Source organism: Salvelinus sp. IW2-2015, unplaced genomic scaffold (assembly GCF_002910315.2).
Source record: "Salvelinus sp. IW2-2015 unplaced genomic scaffold, ASM291031v2 Un_scaffold3424, whole genome shotgun sequence".
NCBI classification, from domain to species: Eukaryota; Metazoa; Chordata; class Actinopteri; order Salmoniformes; family Salmonidae; genus Salvelinus; species Salvelinus sp. IW2-2015.
In genome coordinates, this window is record NW_019944704.1 from 50990 (window position 1) to 63765 (window position 12776).

At 47.7% G+C, this 12776-nt stretch overlaps 1 pseudogene; it reads right to left on the reverse strand.

Annotated features, from left to right (window-relative positions):
• Positions 1 to 12237, reverse strand: part of LOC112075824 (R3H domain-containing protein 1-like) — a 42594-nt pseudogene extending 30357 nt beyond the window's left edge.
• Positions 12238 to 12776: the final 539 nt, after the last annotated feature.

The following is a 12776-nucleotide window of genomic DNA, read 5'->3' on the forward strand; positions in this document are numbered from 1 at the left end:
ACTGAGAGAGTGAGGGGCTGGACAGAAGACGTTCTGTGAGAATCATAGAACTCTCAGAAGCGTCCGGCCCGGCATTCTGCCATCCGCTTTCCAGTGTCTTCACCAACGCTACTGTGTTTCCAGTCAGACTCCTGGTCTTCATCACCACACCTCTGTGTCCAGTCCAGATCCTGGTTTCATACAACACCTCTGTGTTCCAGTCCAGACTCCTGGTCTTCATCACACACCTTCTGTGTTCCAGTCCAGATCTCAGGTCTTCATCACAACCCTCTGTGTTCCAGTCAGACTCCTGGTCTCTCATACAGCTATAACACCTCTGTGGTTCCTAGTCCGAACTCTGGTTATAGTCATCACAACCTCTGTGTTCCAGTCAGACTCCTGGTCTTCATCACAACACTACTGTGTTGCTAGTCCAGACTCCTGGTCTTCATAAATCTGTACAACACACAATTGACACAGTGTATGTCCTAGGTCTTCACAGTCCAAAGTCTGTGTTCCAGTCACCAGACTCCATGATTGGTCTTCATCACCAACACGTCTTGTGTTTCCAGTCGACTCCTGGTCTTCATCACCAACACCTCTGTGTTCAGTCCAGACTCCTGGTCTTCATCACCAACACCTCTGTGTTCCATGTCAGCTCCTGGTCTTAATCACCAACACTCTGTGACAGTCAAGACTCCTGGTCTCATCCAACACCTCTGTGTTCCAGTCCAGACTCCTGGTCTTCATCACCAACCCTCTGTGTTCCAGTCCAGACTCCTGGTCTTCATCACCAACACCTCTGTGTTCCAGTCCAGACTCCTGGTCTTCATCACCAAACCTCTGTGTTCCAGTCCAGACTCCTGGTCTTCATCACCAACACCTCTGTGTTCCAGTCCAGACTCCTGGTCTTCATCACCAACACCTCTGTGTTCCAGTCCAGACTCCTGGTTCTTCACCACAACACCTCTGTGTTCCAGTCCAGACTCCTGGTCTTCATCACCAACACCTCTGTGTTCCAGTCCAGACTCCTGGTCTTCATCACCAACACCTCTGTGTTCAGTCCGAGACTCCTGGTCTTCATCACCAACACCTCTGTGTTCCAGTCCAGACTCCTGTCTTCATCACCAACACCTCTGTGTTCCAGTCCAGACTCCTGGTCTTCATCACCAACACCTCTGTGTTCCAGTCCAGACTCCTGGTCTTCATCACAACACCTCTGTGTTCCAGTCCAGACTCCTGGTCTTCATCACCAACCCTCTGTGTTCCAGTCCAGACTCCTGGTTTCATCCACAACACCTCTGTGTTCCAGTCCAGACTCTGGTTCTTCATCACAACACCTCTGTGTTCCAGTCAGACTCCTGGTCTTCATCACCAACACCGTCTTCGTGTCCTAGTCTTAAGACTTCTCCAGTTTCCATCACAACACCTCTGTGGTCTAGTGTGGTGAGTTAAGAGTGTGGTGAGGTTGTATGTTCAATTCCCACAAGCATCATTTTATACTGAAGCCTTCAGCAAATTATTTCATTGCAGAGCAACTTCCTTATGCAAGTGGTTTGGAAACAGTCATTATTTTCACTGTGGCTGGATATTCCACTGTTTATGCACTAGTAGACTAACAGTATTTAGCCTAATTTGTTCCTCTGCTCAGCCCCAAGAGATGCCTCCTAATTCCCCCGACAGACGATAGAGTAGCATTCCTCCACATTAAAGCCAGTAAATGGCCACAGTGCTGCGTTCAGCAGGAGACAACCAGTAAAACAGCTGTGTTGAGGAGGCAGGAGGCTGTAGCTAACAACCAGTAAAACGGAGCTGTGTTGAGGCAGGAGGCTGTAGATAACAACCAGTAAAACGGAGCTGTGGTGAGGAGGCAGGAGGCTGTAGCTAACAACCAGTAAAACAGAGCTGTGTTGAGGCAGGAGGCTGTAGCTAACAACCAGTAAAACAGAGCTGTGTTGAGGAGGCTGTAGCTAACAACCAGTAAAACAGAGCTGTGTTGAGGAGGCAGGAGGCTGTAGATAACAATGGTGTCCCCCCCCAGGGTGCAGAGAAACAGAATACACACTCAGCAAGCAGACTGCAGCTCACTGGGAGACAGCTCAGTTAAACAAGACAAACACAGAGAGATATCAGTGTGTGTGTTTACCTGGCTGCTGGGGTAGAGGCTGGTTCTGGGGGCTGGTGTAGTGCACGGGGCTGACAGGGCGATAGTGCTGGTTGGAGTGGGAGTGGGGGTCCTGGGCTGGAGCACAGTAACATGTGTGCATCTACAGGAGAGGAAGGACAACAAGCAGACAGAGTTTCTYTGGTCACCTTGGATTCTGAGCACTTTTCTCAAAGAGGATCTGAGKTCAATCTAGATTGTGATCATATCTGGATAATCTGGTGGATAATATCATGGATATTACTGAAGGAGACTGAGACCAACAAGTAGGTAGTTGAAGTAGACGATGCCATGAGATGGTGTGTTGACTGACCATGTGACTGTACTGTACCTGTTGTACCTGCTGTGGCATGTAGCCCTGTTGCTGCATGACCGGCTGGCTCATAGGGTGTGCAGGGCCGGGGTAGGCCTGGGTTTGTCCCACCACAGGGGGCCCTGGAGGGGCCACCATGTAGCCAGTCTGCTGGTGCTGCAGGGGGSCCTGGAGCACCACAGGGCCCGAAGGGTACATGGCAGGGTGGGGGCCGCCGTTAGTGCCGTCGCTGGACGCCTGGCGCACCACACTCATGTGGCTGAACTGGGCAGCCAGCCCTTCTTGCTGTGGGGAGAGAATAATGCTGAAAACATATGTTTCAAATGTATGTACTGTCTAATGTCCTTTAAAATGGTCAAATCCAATCAATCAACAGACAGGGCCAGAGGCAATGGTGCAATCAAGACCAGGGCCGAGAAATTATTAGGGTCATATTTATTAGGACACACCGTAGCAAAACATTTTGAAACAGAAAATGAATGTGTCTTATTGGAGACAAGTTCTAGTAGTCTCTCCCTGTTTCAGTCAGTTTTCTACCGTTTGATGCCGAACACCACCCAGGGAACCCAAACTGGGTATTTATAGCAGCAGAGTAGGCTACTCAGTCTAGGTCATCTATGACAAGCTGTTCAGTGGCAGTAAATTGGAAGTTTAGCGTATCTGTCATGGATTATTCAACATCTGGTATTGAATTTATGATTAAAAAACGTTTCAGTGCTTTAAAATCAGTCATAGAGGGATGTGTTGGGTGAAAGCAGGTCAGGAAAGGAGGACAACAGAATGCAGCCTGATCTAGTCTACCTAACAGAATGCACCTGATCTAGTCTACCTAACAGAATGCAGCCTGATCTAGTCTACCTACGAATGCAGCCTGATCTAGTCTCTAACAGAATGCACCTGATCTAGTCTCCCTAACAGAATGCAGCCTGATCTAGTCCACCTAACAGAATGCAGCCTGATCTAGTCTACCTAACAGAATGCAGCCTGATCTAGTCTCCCTAAACAGAATGCAACGCATGATCTAGTCCACCTAACAGAATGCAGCCTGATCTAGTCTCCCTAACAGAATGCAGCCTGATCTAGTCTCCCTAAAGAATGCAGCTGATCTAGTCTCCCTAAACAGAATCAGCCTGATCTAGTCCCCTAACAGAATGCAGCCTGATCTAGTCTCCCTAACAGAATGCAGCCTGATCGTCTCCCTAACAGAATGCAGCCTGATCTAGTCTCCCTAACAGAATGCAGCCTGATCTAGTCTCTAACAGAATGCAGCCTGATCTAGTCCCCTAACAGAATGCAGCCTGATCTAGTCTCCCTAACAGAATGCAGCCTGATCTAGTCTCCCTAACAGAATGCACTGATCTAGTTCCCTAACAGAATGCAGCCTGATCTAGTCCCTAACAGAATGCAGCCTGATCTAGTCCCCTAACAGAATGCAGCCTGATCTAGTCTACCTAACAGAATGCAGCCTGATCTAGGTCTACCCTAACAGAATGCAGCCTGATCTGTCTACCTACAAAATGCAGCCTGATCTAGTCTACCTAAAAGAATGCAGCCTGATCTAGTCCACCTAACAGAATGCAGCCTGATCTAGTCTACCTACCAGAATGCAGCCTGATCTAGTCCACCTAACAGAATGCAGCCTGATCTAGTCTACCTAACAGAATGCAGCCTGATCTAGTCTACCTAACAGAATGCAGCCTGATCTAGTCTACCTAACAGAATGCAGCCTGATCTAGTCTACCTAACAGAATGCAGCCTGATCTAGTCATCCTAACAGAATGCAGCCTGATCTAGTCTACCTAACAGAATGCAGCCTGATTAGTCCTACCCTAACAGAATGCAGCCTGATCTAGTCTACCTAACAGAATGCAGCCTGATCTAGTCTACCTAACAGAATGCAGCCTGATCTAGTCACCTAACAGAATCAGCCTGATCTAGTCTACTAACAGATGCAGCCTGATCTAGTCTAACAGAATGCAGCCTGATCTAGTCTACACAGAATGCAGCCTGATCTAGTCTACCTAACAGAATGGCAGCCTGATCTAGTCTACCTAACAGAATGCAGCCTGATCTAGTCTACCTAACAGAATGCAGCCTGATCTATCTACTACAGCAGCTGATCTGTCACCTAACAGAATGCAGCCTGATCTAGTCTACCTAACAGAATGCAGCCTGATCTAGTCTAAACAGAATGCAGCCTGATCTAGTCTAACAAAATGCAGCCTGATTCTAGTCCTACCTAACAGAATGCAGCCTGATCTAGTCCACCTAACAGAATGCAGCCTGATCTAGTCTACAACAGAATGCAGCCTGATCTAGTCTACCTAACAGAATGCAGCCTGATCTAGTCTACCTAACAGAATGCAGCCTGATCTAGTCTAACAGAATGCAGCCTGATCTAGTCTACCTAACAGAATGCAGCCTGATCTAGTTACCTAACAGAATGCAGCCTGATCTAGTCTACCTAACAGAATGCAGCCTGATCTAGTCTCCCTAACAGAATGCAGCTGATCTAGCACCTACAAGTGCAGCCTGATCTAGTCTACCTAACAGAATGCAGCCTGATCTAGTCTCCCTAACAGAATGCAGCCTGATCTAGTCCACCTAACAGAATGCAGCCTGATCTAGTCCACCTAACAGAAGCAGCCTGATCTAGTCCACCTAACAGAATGCAGCCTGATCTAGTCTACCTAACAGAATGCAGCCTGATCTAGTCTACCTAACAGAATGCAGCCTGATCTAGTCTACCTAACAGAATGCAGCCTGATCTAGTCTACCTAACAGAATGCAGCCTGACTAGTCTACCTAACAGAATGCAGCCTGATCTAGTCCCTAACAGAATGCAGCCTGATCTAGTCCACCTAACAGAAGCAGCCTGATCTAGTCTACCTAACAGAATGCAGCCTGATCTAGTCACCTAACAGAATGCAGCCTGATCTAGTCTACCTAACAGAATGCAGCCTGATCTAGTCTACCTAACAGATGCAGCCTGATCTAGTCCTAACAGAATGCAGCCTGATCTAGTCTAACAGAATGCAGCCTGATCTAGTCTACCTAACAGAATGCAGCCTGATCTAGTTCCACTAACAGAATGCAGCCTGATCTAGTCTACCTAACAGAATGCAGCCTGATCTAGTCCACCTAACAGAATGCAGCCTGATCTAGTCTAACAAGGAATGCAGCTGATCTAGTCTACCTACAGAATGCAGCCTGATCTAGTCTACCTAACAGAATGCAGCCTGATCTAGTCTAACAGAATGCGCACTGATCTAGTTCTACACAGAATGCAGCCTGATCTAGTCCCCTAACAGAATGCAGCCTGATCTATGTCCTAACAGAATGCAGCTGATCTAGTCACCTAACAGAATGCAGCCTGATCTAGTCTACCTAAACAGAATGCAGCCTGATCTAGTCTACCTAACAGAATGCAGCCTGATCTATGTCCTACCTAACAGAATGCAGCCTGATCTAGTCCACCTAACAGAATGCAGCCTGATCTAGTCCTAACAGAATGCAGCTGATCTAGTCACCTAACAGAATGCAGCCTGATCTAGTCTACTAACAGAATGCAGCCTGATCTAGTCTCCCTAACAGAATGCAGCCTGTTAGTCTCCCTAACAGAATCGCCTGATCTAGTCTACCTAACAGAATGCAGCCTGATCTAGTCCACCTAACAGAATGCAGCCTGATCTAGTCTCCCTAACAGAATGCAGCCTGATCTAGTCTACCTAACAGAATGCAGCCTGATCTAGTCCACCTAACAGAATGCAGCCTGATCTAGTCTCCCTAACAGAAGCAGCCTGATCTAGTCTACCTAACAGAAGCAGCCTGATCTAGTCCACCTAACAGGTATAGGGCTGTTTTATCTAACCTTTATTTTACTAAGCAAGTCAGTTAAGAACAAATTCTTATTTTACAATGACGCCTACCCCGGCCAAACCCTCCCTAACCTGGCGACGCTGGGCCAATTGTGTGCCGCCCTATAGGACTCCCGATCACGGCCGGATGTGATACAGCCCGGGATCGAACCAAGGATCGAACCAGGGTCTGTAGTGACACCTCTAGCACTGAAATGCAGTGCCTTAGACCGCTGCGCCACTCGGGAGCTAACAGAGTCATGTTCTACCTAACGGTCACAGGGCAACAGGGTCATGTTCAACCTAACAGTCACAGGGCTAACAGGGTCATGTTCTACCTAACAGGGTCACAGGGCTAACAGGGTCATGTCTACCTAACGGTCACAGGCTAACAGGGTCATGTTCTAACCTAACGGTCACAGGGCTAACAGGGTCATGTTCACTAACGGTCACAGGCTAACAGGTCATGTTCAACCTAACGGTCACAGGGCTAACAGGGTCATGTTCACCTAACGGCACAGGCTAACAGGGTCATGTTCTAACCTAACGGGTCACAGGGCTAACAGGGTCATGTTCTACCTAACGGTCACAGGGCTAACAGGTCATGTTCTACCTAACGGTCCCACAGGGCTAAACAGGGTCATGTTCAACCTAACAGGGCCATGTTCAACCTAACTGGCCATGTTCAACCTAATGGGCCATGTTCAACCTAACTGGGCCATGTTCAACCTAACTGGCCATGTTCACCTAACTGGCCATAGGCAAACAGGGTCATGTTCTACCTAACTGGGTCATAGGGCAAACAGGGTCATGTTCTACCTAACCGGGTCATAGGGCAAACAGGGTCATGTTCAACCTAACTGGGCCATGTTCAACCTAACTGGGCCATGTTCAACCTAACTGGGTCATGTTCAACCTAACGGGTCATAGGCCTTACTGGGTCATAGGGCAAACAAGGTCATGTTCAACCTAACCGGTCATGTTCCACCTAAACTGGGTCATAGGGCAAACAAGGTCATGTTCTACCTAACTGGTCATAGGGCAAACAGGGTCATGTTCTACCTAACCGGGTCATAGGGCAAAAGGGTCATGTTCTAACCTAACAGGGTCATGTTCCACCTAACTGGGTCATAGGGCAAACAAGGTCATGTTCTACCTAAACTGGGTCATAGGGCAAACAGGGTCATGTTCTACCTAACCGGGTCATAGGGCTCAGGGTCATGTTCCACCTAACTGGGTCATAGGGCAAACAGGGTCATGTTCAACCTAACTGGGTCATAGGGCTAACAGGGTCATGTTCAACTAACTGGGTCATAGGGCTAACAGGGTCATGTTCCACCTAACTGGGTCATAGGGCTAACAGGGTCATGTTCCACCTAACCGGGTCATAGGGCTACAGGGTCATGTTCTACCTAACCGGGTCATAGGGCTAACAGGGTCATGTTCCACCTAACTGGGTCATAGGGCTAACAGGGTCATGTTCTACTAACCGGGTCATGGGCTAACAGGGTCATGTTCCACCTAACTGGGTCATAGGGCAAACAGGGTCATGTTCAACCTAACTGGGTCATAGGGCTAACAGGGTCATGTTAACCTAACTGGGTCATAGGGAAAACAGGGTCATGTTCAACCTAACTGGGTCATAGGGCAAACAGGGTCATGTTCCACTAACTGGGTCATAGGGCAAACAGGGTCATGTTCAACCTCACTGGGTCATAGGGCAAACAGGGTCATGTTCAACAAGCACTCAGTTGCAAGACATTTTGCAACAAGAAACAAGATTCTGGGTTCCCATTGGGCAAACTGCTGGTTTCAAATGTCTTTGCCTGCCTAATGAACATGATCCAGGATCCTGCTGAACACTTCTTCAATCACAAAGTCATCCCAGATAAAGATGTCTTTCCATCATACATTACATCAAAGATTCTGTATAAAAATATAAACTTCTGGAATTAACACACGTAACGTATGTCCATGTCTTATAAAAGACCACCTAATTAAATGACAAGGTGCTGAAGAGGCAACTGGACAGAAACACAGGTGGGAGATAGAGGGGAGGAGAGGAGAGAGAGGATTGATAGGTACCAAAGTGTATTGTTGGTTAGAGGAGAGTGGCAGGAACTGAGGAGGAGGGTAAGAGATGGTTGAGTACTGGATCGGCTGTGGAGCAGAGGGCTGGAGATGCCGAACCGGCTGAAGGAGGAGAAAAGGACAGAACAGAGGGAAAGAGAGGAGAGAGACCTCCATTAGGTTAAGAAGTCAGAGGTGATTGAATAGGAGGAACTAGAGCTGGCTGATTAATAGCACAATGAATTGAACCTGATTGATATCTAGATAATTCACTCAGCCCTAGCTGTAGATGATGAATGTTCTCTGGGAAATTAGGAGGCATCAATTAAAGAATGATGGATCTAATCTACTATATTAATTGAGAACAGGTAGAGTAAAGAAATGACTGCATGCAGGGAGTGAATGGGCTTTCTGGAGAAAGAAGGGATACATGGGCTGTCGACTCATTGACTGACCTGGGAGAGGACGTGATTGGCTGGCTGGTGCGGGGCAGGGGGCGGTTGGGGAGGGGCCAAGGGCTGCTGGCTCCTCCACCTTCTGTGAGGTCATCGAGGGTTTAGATCACAGCACTGCCGTCAGGGTTTACAAAGGGTTGGCCTGCAGGTGGGGAACAACAACTTAGACTGTAGACCAGGGCTGCCCACCCTCTTCCTGATATCTACTGTCCTGTGGGTTTTCAGTCCAACCCTCTTCCTGGAGATCTACTGTCCTGTGGGTTTTCAGTCCAACCCTCTTCCTGGAGATCTACTGTCCTGTGGGTTTTCAGCCAACCCTCTTCCTGGAGATCTACTGTCCTGTGGGTTTTCAGTCCAACCCTCTTCCTGAGATCTACCGTCCTGTGGGTTTTCAGTCCACCCTCTTCCTGGAGATCTACTGTCCTGTGGGTTTTCAGTCCAACCCTCTTCCTGGAGATCTCTACGCGTCCTGTGGGTTTTTCAGCCCACCCTCTTCCTGAGATCTACTGTCCTGTGGGTTTTCAGTCCAACCCTCTTCCTGGAGATCTACTGTCCTGTGGGTTTCAGTCCAACCCCTCTTCCTGGAGATCTACTGTCCTGTGGTTTTCAGCCCAACCTCTTCCTGGAGATCTACCGTCCTGTGGGTTTTCAGTCCAACCCTCTTCCTGGAGATCTACTGTCCTGTGGGTTTTCAGTCCAACCATCTTCCTGAGATCTACCGTCCTGTGGGTTTTCAGTCCAACCCTCTTCCTGGAGATCTACTGTCCTGTGGGTTTTCAGTCCAACCCTCTTCCTGGAGATCTACCGTCCTGTGGGTTTTCAGTCCAACTGAAAACCACAGGACAGTAGATCTCCAGGAAGAGGGTTGACTAAAACCTACAGGACAGTAATCTCCAGGAAGGGGGTTGGACAGCCCTGCAGTAGAGGCTATAGGACATTTGAGTATAATTTAGTCAATAGGAGTTATGCTATAGTAACATGTATCCTGAATAATGACTAAACCACGAATATATACACAGTTTACCAACTCCCTTAGTCCATTCATTCAATCTGGAAGGCTTTGATACATATTTGACCGCAACATATGTAGTTTGTGGAAGTTTCAGCAACAGTCTAAGAGAAGAGCAGACAGACTAATAGACTGAATAAGAAGTTTGTTTTACAAGAACTATGATCAAAACCAACCATCACATCAAACCCAAAATAAAGACAGCAGACAGAGACAGGCCAATCCAGCCTATTTAAAGACAGYACACAGAGACAGGCCAATCCAGCCTATTTAAAGACAGCACACASAGACAGGCCAATCCAGCCTATATGAASTGAGGGATGAGGACCAACCCTGATCAGAAGATACCAACCTGTGTGTGGGTTGACCAGTATACTGCCAGGCGGTATCCCTGTGGCTTCCGGGGGAAGGAAATAGTAACTAGTAGCATTAGCAGTKGCCTGGGTTGGCRCTGGGCCGGATGCAGGCGCCGGGCCATTCCTGCTGCCCCRATCACAGTGTACAGAAGTTCTACTACTGCTGGGGGCCGTGGCAGCGGAGGACGCAGAGGAGGAAGGTGTAGGTTGCACCGTGCTGGGGCCCCCGACAGGGCCGGCTGCCTGGGTTAGAGCAGCTGGGACAGGGAGAGGCAGGTGGAGGACTTGGGGGCGAGAGATGGAACTCGTAGAAGACCCTACACTATTAGAAGACTCAGAACCTAGAGGAGGGAGGGATGAAAAGATCACTAAACGTCCTACAGAGAGGACCACGAAAGACGTCCTATAGTTTAACCGGCATTGTAAATAAGAATTTGTTCTTAACTGACTTGCCTAGTTAAATAAAAGGTGAAATAAAAAGTAAAAATAGAGGCAGTGGCTTGTAACACATGCACAGCCAGCCTCTGGACAGGGGTACAAGGAGGACAGCTATTGGTCACTTCTGCGGTAACAGGGGTAGAAGCAGAATAGCCATTGGTCCATTCAAAAGTGGGACACACGGTGAGTGAATTCATTGGCTATAGGTGATATTTGTYCCTCTGTGGGCATCTTGCGTGAGCCCAAATCAAGTGTAATTTTAAGTGGTCCACATCTTAAAGAGTATAACCACAAACATGTTATTAGTTTGTCAGTAATGCAACCACAGACACATTTTCCTGGTTTAGAACGTCAAAGTTCGTCTTCTGGCACGTACGCAAACCTCCGATATTTGATGTCAAAAGCAAAGCCACCAGGAGCTTTGAAATCTGGACAGACAAAAGAGGAAAACACTGGGCTCAAGTTTGGTCTCTCTGGACGTATTACTGGAGAGGTGGGAAACACGTCTTCCGTCTTGCCAACAGTAAAAGCCAATGAATTCACAATTGTGATGGCCATCATTCTTCATGTTTTCTACACAAACTAAACAACCAGCACTTAAAGAAATTGGGGATACTATAACAAAATTAGATAAAAAGCTAAAACCAAAAATGCTAAAACCAAAGAAGCTAAATGATGCCAAAGAAGCTAAATGATGCCAAAGAACCAAAAAGATGAAATGCACTGCATACAGAAGAGATGAACCACAGGACAGAGCTAACAGGAACACAAAATGGCCTCCCAGTAGGAGCAGAGCAGATGTTTGTGCTGCACAAAGTGAGCCCCAACTTCGTAAACTCGAAAAAACTCAAGCAAAAAGCTGTCTGTCAGTGCACTGTGGAAATGGAATCACATGAAACCAAAAAGAAAAGCCTCTAGAACAGAGCAACAACAACAAAAAAGATGATCGAAAAGACAAGGAACGGAGGAGGAACCAAAACAGGATAAACAAAGAAAACTGGGTCTCCATTCCCCCAGTATGCCTGTAYTAAACARGGATGGTGCACACAGACACACAGTGAAGGAYCAATTTCAACTCATGTCAGTCAGAAACTAGTGTATCACATTGTCTAGGGGTGACTGACCACACTTGGGGAAAATCAGTTACCACCAAGTAGTCATGGACACAGAACACATTTTTCTTCATTTGACAAAGAATTCAGAGGAGAAATTCAGCTTGTACGTCAGTGACATCACAATGTCTTAAAAACAGGTGCTTCACTGTGCTGTGGAACAAAGCAGACTGGACACGATACGTCGCACGTGCTTTTGATTACGTGTGCATGAGTCAGTGCCCCCCCCACCCCCACCCTCCCCCTATTACTTGCCTGTTTTGGAGAGGCGTCCGGTGCTCTTGCTGCTGGCTGAGCTGTCTCCTCTGATGAGGACAGAGATGCTGCTGAAGCTGCTGGCCTTGGTCATGGTGGGCCTCAGGTTACGGTTGGAACTGTCTGAATCAGTGCTGCTCCACGGCCGGGCATCACAGTTCTTGGGGTCATTCTCAGAGCTGCTCTGTCTACTGCTGGCTGATCGCCCGTCCCCTAGTCTGAGGAAACAAGGTATGGATATTATTATCTATGTGTGTCGTGTTGTGTGTGTGTGTGTGTGTGTGTGTGTGTGAGCGAGAGAGATTTTCCTGGTGACAGCAAAAAATTACCGGTCAAACTGTACATTTTGCCCACCGAGAGTGTTTGTTCTTAACTATGTTTTACTACTGTGGTCCTCTTGTATGGGACGATCTCTAAGTGGATTTAGCCCCACTACTGGACGGCTTTTCTTCGTCCTACGATACACTTACGCCCAAGCGTCAGGGGCTATCTGGTTCAGCGCATAGGCATGGGGAGTGGTGGCACCATGAACAACATTTATCAAAGCGTACCTAGCTAGCTGACTAATCAGATTACATTAGTCAATACTGTAGGTCCACAATAGTGTTGTTAGTGTAGCCTAGCTAACCTTTAGGCTCTAACTGATATTGTTAGACCTGTCTCGCCGATTATACGGGTTGACCTATAAGCCCTCTATTGCGCGATCATTACCACATCCACTTGCGTCACCCGATACAACGCCCTCCGTCGTGTATATTTATATATTCA